Here is a 15255-nt window from a genome sequence, read left to right on the forward strand (position 1 = left end):
ACAAAAGTATTTCCCCAGGAAACCAGAAGGCTTGGGATACAAACAAAAGCGTTTCCCGGCGAAACGAGTGGGCTTGGGATGCAAACAGTAGCGTTTCCCGAGGAAACGAGTGGGCTTGGGATGCAAACAGTAGCGTTCCCGAGGAAACGAGTGGGCTTCGGATGCAAACAGTAGCGTTCCCGGCGAAACGAGTGGGCTTGGGATGCAAACAGTAGCGTTTCCCGGCGAAACGAGTGGGCTTGGGATGCAAACAGTAGCGTTCCCGAGGAAACGAGTGGGCTTGGGATGCAAACAGTAGCGTTTCCCGGCGAAACGAGTGGGCTTGGGATATAAACAATAGTGTCTTTCCCAGGAAACGAGTGGGCTTGGGATGCAAACAATAGCGTTTCCCGAGGAAACGAGTGGGCTTGGGATGCAAACAATAGCGTTTCCCGAGGAAACGAGTGGGCTTGGGATGCAAACAGTAGCGTTTCCCGGCGAAACGAGTGGGCTTGGGATGCAAACAGTAGCGTTTCCCGGCGAAACGAGTGGGCTTGGGATGCAAACAGTAGCGTTTCCCGAGGAAACGAGTGGGCTTGGGATGCAAACAGTAGCGTTTCCCGAGGAAACGAGTGGGCTTGGGATGCAAACAGTAGCGTTTCCCGAGGATACGAGTGGGCTTGGGATGCAAACAAAAGTGTTTCCCGAGGAAATGAGTGGGCTTGGGATGCAAACAGTAGCGTTTCCCGAGGAAACGAGTGGGCTTGGGATGCAAACAGTAGCGTTTCCCGGCGAAATGAGTGGGCTTGGGATATAAACAATAGTGTATTTCCAAGGAAACGAGTGTGCTTGGGATGCAAACAGCAGCGTTTCCCGAGGAAACTCGTGGGCTTGGGATGCAAACAGTAGCGTTTCCCGAGGAAACGAGTGGGCTTGGTATGCAAACAGTAGCGTTTCCCGAGGAAACTCGTGGGCTTGGGATGCAAACAGTAGCGTTCCCGAGGAAACGAGTGGGCTTCGGATGCAAACAGTACCGTTTCCCGGCGAAACGAGTTTGCTTGGGATATAAACAATAGTGTCTTTCCCAGGAAACGAGTGTGCTTGGGATGCTAACAGTAGTGTTTCCCGAGGAAACGAGTGGGCTTGGGATGCAAACATTAGCGTTTCCCGAGGAAACGAGTGGGCTTGGGATGCAAACAGTACCGTTTCCCGGCGAAACGAGTGGGCTTGGGATATAAACAATAGTGTCTTTCCCAGGAAACGAGTGTGCTTGGGATGCAAACAGTAGCGTTTCCCGAGGAAACGAGTGGTTTTGGGATGCAAACAGTAGCGTTTCCCGGCGGAACGAGTGGGCTTGGGATGCAAAAAGTAGCGTTTCCCGTGGAAACGAGTGGGCTTGGGATGCAAACAGTACCGTTTCCCGGCGAAACGAGTGGGCTTGGGATATAAACAATAGTGTCTTTCCCAGGAAACGAGTGTGCTTGGGATGCAAACAGTAGCGTTTCCCGAGGAAACGAGTGGGCTTGGGATGCAAACAGTAGCGTTTCCCGGCGAAACGAGTGGGCTTGGGATGCAAACAGTAGCGTTTCCCGTGGAAACGAGTGGGCTTGGGATGCAAACAGTAGCGTTTCCCGAGGAAACGAGTGGGCTTGGAATGCAAATAGTAGCGTTTCCCGAGGAAACGAGTGGGCTTGGGATGCAAACAGTAGCGTTTCCCGAGGAAACGAGTGGGCTTGGGATGCAAACAGTAGCGTTTCCCGAGGAAACGAGTGGGCTTGGGATGCAAACAGTAGCGTTTCCCGTGGAAACGAGTGGGCTTGGGATACAAACAGTAGCGTTTCCCGAGGAAACTCGTGTGCTTGGGATGCAAACAGTAGCCTTTCCCGAGGAAACGAGTGGGCTTGGGATGCAAACAGTAGCGTTTCCCGAGGATACGAGTGGGCTTGGGATGCAAACAAAAGTGTTTCCTGTGGAAACGAGTGGGCTTGGGATATGAACAAAAGTGTCTACCAGTCTTTCAGCAGATAGGGATAGGAATTATGATGTCATGTCTGTAAGGTACTTAAACTGCTATTGTTTACCATTAAGCGTGGTTAGTATGGTATTGGAGGCAGATTTGCAATCCCTTTGACAAAAATCTTGCTTATAATCGAATGATACGAATACAAATATCTAACTATTCCGGGGCCTTCCTAAAGGCTTTGGCTTGAGTCTAGTCCTTGGTATAATAAAAAGCGTTATCTCTCAGACTTACGAATACGGCTATTTTATCAATGAATGTACAGCATGATAACTTAAGATCGGTTAATTCAACAAGGTTAAGATTTATGCAAAATATATCACTTTATAACGAAGAATATGTGTGGTTCATTGTGGCTTCTTGTGATACATCAGTAAGTTTTATTCAATGCACTGTACAGAACGATATTAATTTCATGTTGTTTTTTTTAACTTTTTTATTAGCAATGGTATCATCTGGTGTCTAGCCCCATGAAAGGATTTGTTGAAAACAGAACCGATCATATGTGGAATGCAATTAAGTTACCCGGATATAACCAAAGTTGAACTTGATCCGGATACTGATTATTGTATGTTCCATTTCACCAAACAAAAGTTCGCCCTCGGTCACATTTTTATGCATTAATTTATATCATTTAAAGGACACAAAGTTGCATGTCAGCATAACGTTCGTTTCAGACATGAATACACAAATGAAATTTAATATTTATCGCGTATTATCCAAAACTTCTTCACGATCGGCAGTTGTCGCCAATTAGTTAGGATTCATTTAAAAACCAACCACATTTGCGAATAAGGCGGCCGATCCATCATTTAATTATATTCTTCACGGAAATTGCTTGAAAAATGGTCGAATTAAAAAACACACATGCCGGGAAACATAAAACTACAATAATCACGACATCGGTCGATTATGGATAATTATTAAGGTCCATTACATTGATGTTCTTAGGAAAACATCCTCGGGCGGGCCGGTGACAGGAAAATAAGACAATTGCTTGGAATTGTCTACCTGAGCACGCACGTTAGAACCAAGTCAAGGAACAAGCCCTGCAGTGCTACTAGTGCGAGGGAAGGGAACAAGCTCTGCAGTGCTACTGGTGCGAGTGAAGGGAACAAGCCCTGCAGTGCTACTGGTGCGAGGGAAGGGAACAAGCCCTGCAGTGCTACTGGTGCGAGGGAAGGAAACAAACCCTGCAGTGCTACTGGTGCGAGGGAAGGAAACAAACCCTGCAGTGCTACTGGTGCGAGGGAAGGAAACAAGCCCTGCAGTGCTACTGGTGCGAAGGAAGGGAACAAGCCCTGCAGTGCTACTGGTGCGAGGGAAGGGAACAAGCCCTGCAGTGCTACTGGTGCGAGGGAAGGGTTGGAACCAAGTCAAGGAACAAGCCCTGCAGTGCTACTGTTGCAAGGGAAGGGTTGGCCCCTCTTGATGTACTTATTTATTTAGAAATTCAAAGAAATTTAATAGGCCTTTGTTTCTTCCGATTTTTTTATCGCTATTTTCATGAATATAATTATGTTTTATGTGGAGTTTAAATATTCACATCTTCTATTGATTTTTTTTTAACATTTCTACTGTATTATTTGAGTTTAAAACAAGGGGCCGACTTATGTCCCTGTTGAAATATCAGTTAGAGAAACTTATAGAAATGTTAACAAATACACAATGACTTAATTAATACATTTTTACGTTAATGTAATTTCATTCAAATATTAAGCTGTTATGCAATCAATGTATTATAAAGTTTGAATTGTATAACATCAAGAAGGCCATGACCAATGTTGACAACATATCATATTCAGTATTTACAGGTGAACGCATAAACAAAAACAATATATCAGAACATAAATAGCAAACCCATCAAGCAAGAAAGCAATGTATGAAAGTATGTTTAATATTTTTACTTTCTATACTGTATATATTTGTTAAATGTCTTAAAAAAGCGATAGTTACATTGTAGCCTTATAATTGATTAAATAAATGTTTTTCATAGGACTCATCTTTCACAAATGATTAAATTTATTTCTTTACCTATTCAGTACGTTTAAATGGATAATTATCAAGATTGTTTACTGATAAAAAAAGTAAAATTTAGTAGTCTACTTAGTACTCTGCAATCAATGTACAGTTTAACAGTTAATTTCAAAATTCAAAAATACATAATTTAATTACGAAACATGTTTCTTAATATAGTCAAGGTACAATACGTACACTTAAGTAACTGAACAAAATATAAAAACAGCATAGCATGCGACCAAACGATTTAGCATCAATATAGTAGTAGTAGTAGTAGTAGTAGTAGTTAATGTTGACAATATTACCCGTTATTCAATAAATGTCTCTCTCTTAAATCATTACCTTATGCACATTTATAAATGGCACGGTTTCTGTTTACAGTATCATTTCACGATTTGAATAATGCAATAAATTTAGGTATATTCAGTGCGATATTATAATATGTTTTCAACTATAGCTTTTTTAATACAATTGACATTCAAGAATAAAAAGAAATTCATCTTCTAATGTATATGCCATTATCTGCACTATATTTCATATAACTATACACAGGGTCATTAATCAGGATTTGAGAGGACTTAGCTCAAAGAGCATTACTCGTGTTTAATAGCCAGCAGTTACATTTTATCAATGACATGCAATATGCGAGTGGCATACATGAACACATCATTTCTACTTTTCCTGCCGTTCCTACGCACCTATATCAAAGGTGAAGTATGAAACAAAATTATACAGTTTCCATCAACTAATAAGGGTCTTATGGTCTTTTCATTTTTTATGTTTCCTTCGCTGCTTGACGAACATACGTTGTATTTAAATTATAACTTGGTGTATTCTTAATCATTCTATCAGAATAATGTACTCTGGGATATATGTATATATATATCACGTGTTTTTTTAATCTACCCGAATATGCCCATGTTTTACAGCTATATGTGTGATTGGTGATTTCACCCACCGGGTGCCGAACTAGGCTCATATTTTCTAGCTATATGTGTGATTGGTGATTTCACCCACCGGGTGCCTAACGACGCTGCCCTGAACGCCGTGAAGCAGCTGATTCAATGCAGCCTGGACAACCACAAGCTGACGTCCACGTACACGCTCAGAGGTCATCGCGACATGGTTGACACGGCCTGCCCGGGGGACCAGCTGTATGCCCATATCCAACACTGGTCACACTTTTAGCAACTTAAGGGTGACGGTCAAGTTACCATGTTGAAAAGGGCGGTGTAATAAATCAGCAGTTGTGCATAAATTGTAGTAATATTATAACAATGAACAGGCTTTTAAATCAAAACAAATTATTTCGAGTTATTTAAAACATCTCGTGTAAAAACTCAATAGTAAAGGGCGAAGCGAGGGAGCCCTTATTCATTAAGATTATACACACTACAGGATCACTTAGAAAAGACTTATCGTAGTTCGTATTGCTTATTACAGGTTCATCGGTGTACTTAATTCAGTCCCATCGCAGTTCTTAATACAGGCTCATCGTGGTAATTAATACAGGCTCATCGTGGTAATTAATACAGGCTCATCGAAGTACTTAATTCAGGCTCATCGCAGTACTTAATACAGGCTTATCATAGTACTTAATACAGGCTCATCGAAGTACTTGATTCAGGCTCATCGCAGTATTTAATACAGGCCCATCGTAGTACTTAATACAGCCTCATCGAAGTACTTGATTCAGGCTCATCGCAGTATTTAATACAGGCTCATCGTAGTACTTAATACAGCCTTATCGAAGTACTTAATACAGGCTCATCGTGGTACGTAATACAGGCTCATCGTAGTACTTAATTCAGGCTCATCGAAGTACTTAATACAGGCTCATCGCAGTACTAAATAAAAGCTCATCGTAGTACTTAATACAAACTCATCGAAGTACTTGATTCAGGCTCATAGCAGTACTTAATACAAACTCATCGTAGTTCTTAATACAGGCTCATCGTAGTACTTAATACAGGCTCATCGAAGTACTTAATACAGGCTCATCGTAGTACTTAATACAAACTCATCGAAGTACTTGATACAAACTCATCGAAGTACATGATTCAGGCTCATCGCAGTACTTAATACAGGCTCATCGTAGTACTTAATACAGGCTCATCGCAGTACTTAATAAAAGCTCATCGTAGTTCTTAATACAAACTCATCGAAGTACATGATTCAGGCTCATCGCAGTACTTAATACATGCTCATCGTAGTACTTAATACAGGCTCATCGCAGTACTTAATACAGGCTCATCGTAGTACTTAATACAGGCTCATCGCAGTACTTAATACAGGCTCATCGTGGTAATTAATACAGGCTCATCGAAGTACTTAATACTGGCTCATCGCATTACTTAATACTTTATACTTAAAACTCATCGTAGTACTTGATATCGGCTCATCGAAGTAAGTAATACAGTCTTATCGTAGCGTTTAATATAGGCTCATCGAAGTAAGTAATACAGTCGTATCGTCGTGCTTAATATAGGCTCATCGAAGTAAGTAATACCGTCTCATTGTTGTTCTTAATATAGGCTCATCGAAGTACTTGATATGGCTCATCGTAGTACTTGATGCAGATTCATCGTGGTAATTCATACAGGCTCATCGCAGTACTTATAGTATCGTATGCACGTATATCAGCTGACCGCGATCAGCCAATCAGGAGATTTGTTAAGGCACGCGGGCTTATCAGGTCACTTGACCTCTCAGACACTTTAGCCATCTCCTTTGTTTACTTCGGCATAATAGAAGCGTTCGACAATTTGGTTTAATTTTTTCAACTAACCACCACCTCCATCTCCTCCACCTCTTTTTCTCTTGGAAATTGGAAATTGACTGTCTAGGGTGCCGCCCATTTTACTTTGTATCATTTGATTCATTATTACTTGTGTTTCATCAAAATGTATTATTTCCCTGTTTATACATGTACTGCCATTATATTACGTTATTTACAACTTTGTATTTCTCTGGGCGGTTTACCCACCCAGATATTGTATTACGGGAAATATAGCGTAACACTTGTCAACCTATTCTTGTTGACTTTGATTTGATTTTATGGCATTTTGAATAAATGCCCATTATCAATCAACGCAGCGATTCTTGTTTCTTTTCCTACATACATTATTTGTTCAACCGGCTTGCGGTCGCCTTTACAACCTTTATAAGTGTACAATACATAAAAGACAGGCTCATCGTAGTACTTAATACAGGCTCATCGTGGTAATAAATACTGGCTCATCGCAGTACTTAATACTGGCTCATCGCATTACTTAATACAGGCTCATCGTGGTAATTAATACAGGGTCAACGCAGTACTTAATACAGGCTCATCGTGGTAATTAATACAGGCTCATCGCAGTACTTAATACAGGCTCATCGTAGTACCTGATAATTGCTATTCGAAGTACTTGATAAAAACTCATCGTAGTACTTGATATCGGCTCATCGAAGTAAGTAATACAGTCTTATCGTAGCGTTTAATATAGGCTCATCGAAGTAAGTAATACAGTCTTATCGTCGTGCTTAATATAGGCTCATTGAAGTAAGTAATACCGTCTCATTGTTGTTCTTAATATAGGCTCATCGAAGTACGTGATATGGCTCTTCGTAGTACTTGATGCAGATTCATTGAAGTAAGTAATACAGTCTTATCGTAGTTCTTAATATAGGCTCATCGTTGTACTTGATATGGTTCATCGTAATACTTAAATCATATCGATGGCTGAAAATGTTATTATTAATCATTAAATATGCTACTTAATGGAGGCCGATATGTGATCTATTTGGCTGTCAAAGTAGCTTATCCTCTCATAATATATACATACAATATTGTAAAAATCTTCCACTCTCTAAGAAACGGCATTTTGTATCGGCTTCCACTTTTGTCTACCAATCGGCGTTCAAGAATTAAGATTAAACATGGTCAATGTGTCATTTTGCATAGGTTGTTTATCTAAGTTTATCAAGGTCTGTTCGCGCCTACAGTTGGCTGCATTATGGCTTGGTCCGCCGTGACGCCATCGCAACTTATAATGTGTTTAAATGCCATAAGTAACATGAGATAGAAGTGACAGCAATTCGAAGTCAAATGCATTGAAAGACTTGAAGAAACAGAGTGAGATACAGGTATTCCGGGTGCGATACCATAGCTCGTTTTATAGAGAACTCAAGGTTCTTTCATGTGCCCTATGTAAAGCCTGGGCTGAACATGTTCTTATGCACCAGTCAATTGTAACCACAGTCCCCCAGGCCCGGTGGTATACCGGGGATAGCCCGGTAAATGGGCCGTGTTTTTACCTTTAAGGTGGCCCCGCAATGCTGGGTGAATGCGGTTGTTTTGTCTTCCCGCCAAATATAGCGGGAATGGCCTTAACTAGAGTCCCTTGGTACGGTGGCATTTGGCGGAGGTTTCACGAGCAGTTCGTACCCGCAGGGCGGGGAGTTTGCCCGGGCTTGGCTGGACCGAAAGTCAAAGTCCCCGCTATTCCCCGGACCTGGGGGGGGGGCGTGGTTACCATTGACTGGTGCATTAGTGCGCTATTTTTTCCAGTACTACTCTTGAGATTCCGAGCGGTAAGCCAGGGAGCTACTAATATTATACCATATTTAAACGTCTTTCGGTGTGACACGGCCGGGGTTTGAACCATAACCTTTCGCACCCGAGGCGAACGTTCTACCATTGAGCAATCGGGGCGGTGAATGTCTTTTTGCAACTAATTTATAAGTTTTCAGCACTTCATATAGATTCGTTTGTAACCGTGCAGTACTTGTGCGCGTAGTTTAACGCTACGATTCAACTGGTGGATTGATGTAAACACGTTTACGAACTATACATACATAAATAAGGAAATTTGAAATGATATCTGCCCGCCTCTTTAATAGTAAGAGCATGTTGATACGTCAAAATATATGCCAAATTGCTGCATGCAGTAAGTTTCTTTTGATGTAGGAAGCCGATCAAAAGACTTTAGATGTTGCCGCCAACATCCAACAAGATAAATTACTCGAGCATTCGATGCAGCAAAGACTTGAAAATGAGCGTACAACATTATTATGCTTGTAAGATAGGGAAATTCCCAATTAAAATAAGACGAGTATCAGCAATCGAAATACATCTTTTATTGACCTTTATAACGAAGAACGAAATATTCGAATACGCTTGATGTTGAGATTGGCCCATAAGCTACCCGGATACAATCCATGCTTGCCTTGATCGATGTTGATTATTGAATGCTCTATTTCATCCCCGAATAGTACGTCCTCTATACATATGATAGATCGTCCATATTGTCGTACCATTAAAATACTATTTCATGGAAGCCAAGTTATTTGTCAGTATTATGTTGGTTTATGAAAGAAATGATGGTCAATTCCAATCGCGCGTTGACTTCATGCTTCGCCATGACCGGCTGTTGTCGGCAATAGTTTTTTTTTAATTATAAGCATTCCTTTAAAAACCAATACAATTATTTCCGATCAAGCTGACTGATTCATCATTTAATTTATTTTTTACGGAAATTTGCGGACATTTTCGAATTAACAATATCCCGCAAGCCAGGAAACATGAAACTCATTAATTACGACATTGGTCGATTATAGATGATTATTAACGTCCATTACTTTGGCATTCTAAGGAATACATCCTTGGGCCGGCCGGGTGGCAGGAAAATACGACAATTGCTGGAAATTGTCAGGCGAGCACGCCCGTGCATGGGCAGAAGGCAGAAAATAGGGCATTTATTGAAATCATAAGAATTGATCTGTATTGTTATGGTCTGAAGAACTACAGGCTGCAGTTTTTTTTAGTTTTTTTTTTCATTCTATGATACAAATTAAAACTCATTTCAGCCGAACTATTTCGCCCGAAGTAACATAAACATTTAACGCGTTTGGAATGAATTGAAAATAAAGGTGGACATGATGGTCATATGTTTGGCGTAATGCATACTCTATAGCGCCACCACTACTCGGCAGCGAAAATACTAGCGCAACAGCACAACCACTATCATAAATATGTGCAAACTTTCTTTTTTAAGAAGGGCTTATTAGTTTTGTTGCGTTACGGTGTAAGAACTATACATAATAGTTATATTTGCATGCGCCAGAATGTTCTTACGGTGTGTGTTAGCAACGAACCTGCAGTAGAAGTCTTTTTGCACGCTACCACATTCTCCGATTTTCGAAATATGTATGTTTAATAAAATTATCAAACAAAATATAAATCATATTCGCGTGTGTAGAAGTAAACACAGGGCATAGCTGCACCACGGAAGTGTCGACAACTCATTTTCTTTGCACCACCGATAAGTGGTGGAGCTGGCGTTTAGTGGCCATGATAGAGTGTGGGGCTTGTATAGTGGCGCATGTTAATTATGTTACATTGATAGGTAGTAAACCGTTTAACTATCAGGGTGCCCAATTCAATTGAAAGTAATTTAGATAAAATTGTAATCATTCGAAAATGTTTATCAAGATACTAGAGTATTATTTAACATAACAAATCAATTTTAATATCGTCATTTGATTTCAATGGTTGAAATGAAGACACCAATGATGAATATATTCTGAATGAATGTAAACAAAATGATGTTCAATACGACAACTTAAAGTGTTTCCAAAGTGCAGAAAGAAACTTTGACGGACAGGAAAAGTACATTAAACCATGACAAGAAAAAAGTTGATGCATAGCGTCAAGTCGGCGCAATGAAATTAGAAGAAAAACGTGCATGCAGATAACCAATCAAAGCGCGAGGCGCTGAAAGACTATCTGCGGGCAAATATGTGAGAGTTGCAAATTTTAATTGAACTATGGGAATGGGTGAAGGGCACATAAATAAAAGTGAAAAATGTGCCGAGAGCGCTTTTGCCCACACAGGGCGAGGAAACAAACATATCTATATCTTTTTGGCGTCTTGTGTCATTTTGTTTTTGTAAATGTCACTTCGATCGTCGTTATCCCCCATCCCCATGTATTTAGGGTTACAATGCATGTCCCATTTCAAGCGTTTCTAAAGGTTTTGCGTTGCTTTGATTAGATATCATACGATAGGAAAACCTGCGCGCATGCGCAGATAGTCTAAAAATGGTTATTATTTCAATGATAATATTTTTTTTATGTTGGGTGTACATATGTTCGAAGGACATTACGGTTAATAATATTGTTACAATAGTTTAAGCCCGGAATTATAGATATTCTGTTGTTGTTGTTTTTCAAGCAAATCCTGCGGTTGAAACTAAATTATAATAAAAAAATATACATACTCTTCTTCGGAAGAAATAGAGTCAATGGTCTAATACATAGATTTCAATAGCATGAAATTCACCTTTTATTTGTACCGGCATGTTATGTAAATTCCTTGCTTTATATTTTGTATAAGTTTTTGTAACACATTTCGCTCATATGAGTATATAGAACGGGGATAAAAATACTATACATCAAGAGGGAATTATCTGGAGTTCATTCTTTCGACTGACATTTTCAAAACAAACAATTAAGCTCAAGGTTAATTTTTCAAAACTCGGCATCTTTGCTGTCACCAAGGGAGATTACTGCGTAGGAGGTTTACAAACATAAAGGATATTGTAATGGTACCGTGTAATCTCCATATATTTGGGCGGAAGTTGATATCAATCGGAACACCTCGGCCTGTATCTATCTCGGAGATGGCCGAGATGTTATGATTGAGTTGGTATTTAATATCAAAATTTTCAAAATGATAAGCAGGGCTATTATAATTTAAGGTTTCATTATCAATTAAAGTGTACAGTTTTATAAAACATTCTAAACTTCATATTTTATTATGCAACGTAGAAACTATTGAAAGCATTGTTCTGCAATTTATGAACTAGTCCCTAAATTGGAATATTTCTAAAGTGATATCAAATAACGCTTACACAGATTCTGAGTAGCTAAAACAACGACTGAACGATGAAAATCTTAGCAATTAAAAGTAGTACTTAAAAAAGACTCAATTATATTGCCGACCCAGTAGCTAGTTAAATCGAGGGGTACCGATTGCCTTCCTGCCAGGCGCCTGGCATTTGGGATAAGGAATCGGGATAAAGATGTTCACGAATGTAGGTGTCTCATAAGCCCAACAGGCTGGCCCTCAACTAAGAGGGGTGACACTATAATAAACAAACACTTTACTTTTATATTCTCAAAACTGTCTTATCGTAGTACGTAAAACAAGCTCGTCGTAGTGCTTAATAAAGGTTCATCGTAGTAATTAAAATAGTATCATCGTAGTTTGTAATACAGGCACTTCGTAATAATCAATAAAGTCACATCGTAGTACGTAATACAGTCTAATCGTAGTACCTAATTCATATTCAAATATCGTAGTACGTAATACAGGCTCATCGTAATACTTAAAACTGGCTCGTCGTAGTTCTTGATACAGGCTCATTGTTATACTTAAAACTGGCTCGTCGTAGTACTTATATTAGGCTTAATTTTAATAGTTCTTAATACAGGCTCATCGTGGTTCTAAATACAGGCTCATCACAGTACTCAATACCGTCTCATCGTAGTATTTAATACAGGCTTTTCGTAGTACTTAATGCAAACTCATCGTCATACTTAATACAGGCACATCTTAATACTTAATAGAGGCTCATCGTAGTACTAAATACAAGCTATTCGTTGAACTTAATTGTACTTAATACGGGCTAGTCGTAGTAATTAATACAGTATCATCGTAGTTCTAAATACAGGCTCATCATCATACTTGATATAAACTCATCGTAGTACTTAATATAAGTTTATCGTGGTACTTAATAAAGGCTCATCGTAGTTCTTAATATAATCTCATCATAGTACTTAACACTGGCCGTTTCATGGGCTGAAGATGTAGGTTATATTCAAAGTTTGTAAAGTTGTTAAAGTGCTTTTCTTTACCACTAAGTGTGTTACGTATTTGAGGCGATAGGCGGCAGTGGCCGTCAAAGTAGCTTATAATCTAATGATATTATATACATACAATACTATATATTTAAAGAAACTCCCACCTTTCTCAGTATGGACACTTCGTAATTGCTTGCGCTTTAGTTTACCACTTAAGCATAAAACAAGGTCGCTATGTCATTTTGCAATGAAGAGATTTATACCGCCATGCGGTATCCTTTTCATCATATGTCCCTTTGCCTATATAACGAAGAACGAAATATTCGCATACGCTTGATGTTGAGATTGGCCCATTTGGGTGCAGACAAAATACATCGTGAGAAAGCAGAGAACTGATCATGTGTGGGACGCAAGTTACCCGGATATAACCTAAGTTGACATTGATGGATATTGATAGTTGTATGTTTCATTTCATAGCGCGCCCTCTATACATATGAAATACTTGATATATTTGTGTACCCTAACAATATCATTTTACGGAAATTCGAGAAACTTGAGAAACTTCATTAAAAATATGGAATGTCCTTTATGCAATACAGGACACATACGCAGATCAAATAAACAACAAATGAACAATGGAAACGGCCATCTATAAAACTTACCTAATTGCTAGAAGTTAACAAAATAATTTAGTTTAGATTAATTTAAAACAATTTAGTAGTATTATTGAAGCAGATTCGTTAAACTTTCCATTTTGAACTTTTAAAGTCAGATGTTTTTGGGAAAGCATAATTTTAATGCTATACACAACAATTGAACAATGAAAAACGGCCGAATATGAAATCTACTTAAAGCTAAAAAGTTAAAACATTAATTTAGTTTAGATTTGTTTAAAATAATTTAGTAGCATTATTGAAAAAGATTCGTTAAACTTTACATGATGAACTTTTTAAGAGGGATGTCACTTTGGGAATGCATACAACAAAATGAAAAGAGAAACCTTAATGCACCAGTCAACTGTAACCACCGCATTCACCCGGCACTGCGGGACCACCTGGAAAGTAAAAACACGGCCCATTTCCCCGGCTGATTTTCACCATGATTTTGTATGAAACAATTCAGTATCATTATTTTAAGAGATTGGGTAATCTTAACACGAAAGTCAAGGTGTATGTTAGTTTTATGGTGGTTTCCGACGTGATTCAAAGAAATGACAATTCTTATCGCGCGTTGAATCAATACTTTTCCTTTACCTGCTGTTGTCGGCAATATGTTTTTAATTATAAGCATTTATTTTTAAACCAATCCAATTATTCCTTAACAAGATTCATAATATAACTTATTTTCACGGAAATTTTCGAATAAAGAATCTCCCGCAAGCCAGGAAAACTTGAAACTCAGATAATCAGACATTGGTCGATTATAGAAGATTATTAAGGTCCATTACATTGACATTCTAAAGAAAACATCCTCGGGCGGGTCGGTGACAATTGCTGTGGAAATTGTCCGGCGAGCACGCTCGTGCCTGGGCAGATATGCAGAAAACAGGGCATTTATTGAAACCTTAAAAATTGATCTGTATTGTTATGGCCTGTTGAACTGCAGGCTGCAGTATTTGTTTCAATTGTTTTATACGAAAAGAAAAACAAATCCTTTAAGTTATGGAATGCGTGGTTATTAGATTTCGATGGAATTCACTATTTTTTTTAAATCACACATCTTTACTTTATAATTCAAAACCGTCTTGTGTCGTCAAAATATATTACCTTTTCACATGTTAAGCATTATTGGGGAGAACATGTTGCATAAAGAAGCTAAGATTCCTTAAACTATGGCAATATCTTTTACTAGGTTCCCGTTTGAACTTTAAGACGTCCTCTGTAGTTTGATTGGAATGAACTCCTGTTTATGCCGTCATATGAACTGTACACATTAAGCGATATTTAACTTAAAATATTTATTTACATTTTTCTTTAGATTTATCAAAGGGGTCACTCCTAAAATAACAATGCATTGCAGTAATTCATACTTTTTATGTAAGATCGTCTGACCCATTTGATTACATGTAATCTTAAGAAAAAAAAAATATGTATGTTAAACATCACTTTTTTACATGTCATATGACATTCTTGCATACCGGACGTGTGTATCCGGTCATGTGACCAGTGCTGGAAAAACTCATCTTACACCCCCCATGTATGATGAGTCACGCGCAACAACGCGCCACTTCTTATTTCTTTTATTGTATGGTTTATGAAAAGTATATTATGCAATTTCAATAAAGCGGAATCAAAAATATAAGTAAAGTATACAATACTTTTAATTAAAATTGAAAATAAATAATCGTAAAAGCGCGATTTTTAAAGGAACTATTTGACGTCGATAGTGA

Source organism: Mya arenaria, chromosome 2, assembly GCF_026914265.1.
Source record: "Mya arenaria isolate MELC-2E11 chromosome 2, ASM2691426v1".
Lineage (NCBI taxonomy): Eukaryota > Metazoa > Mollusca > Bivalvia > Myida > Myidae > Mya > Mya arenaria.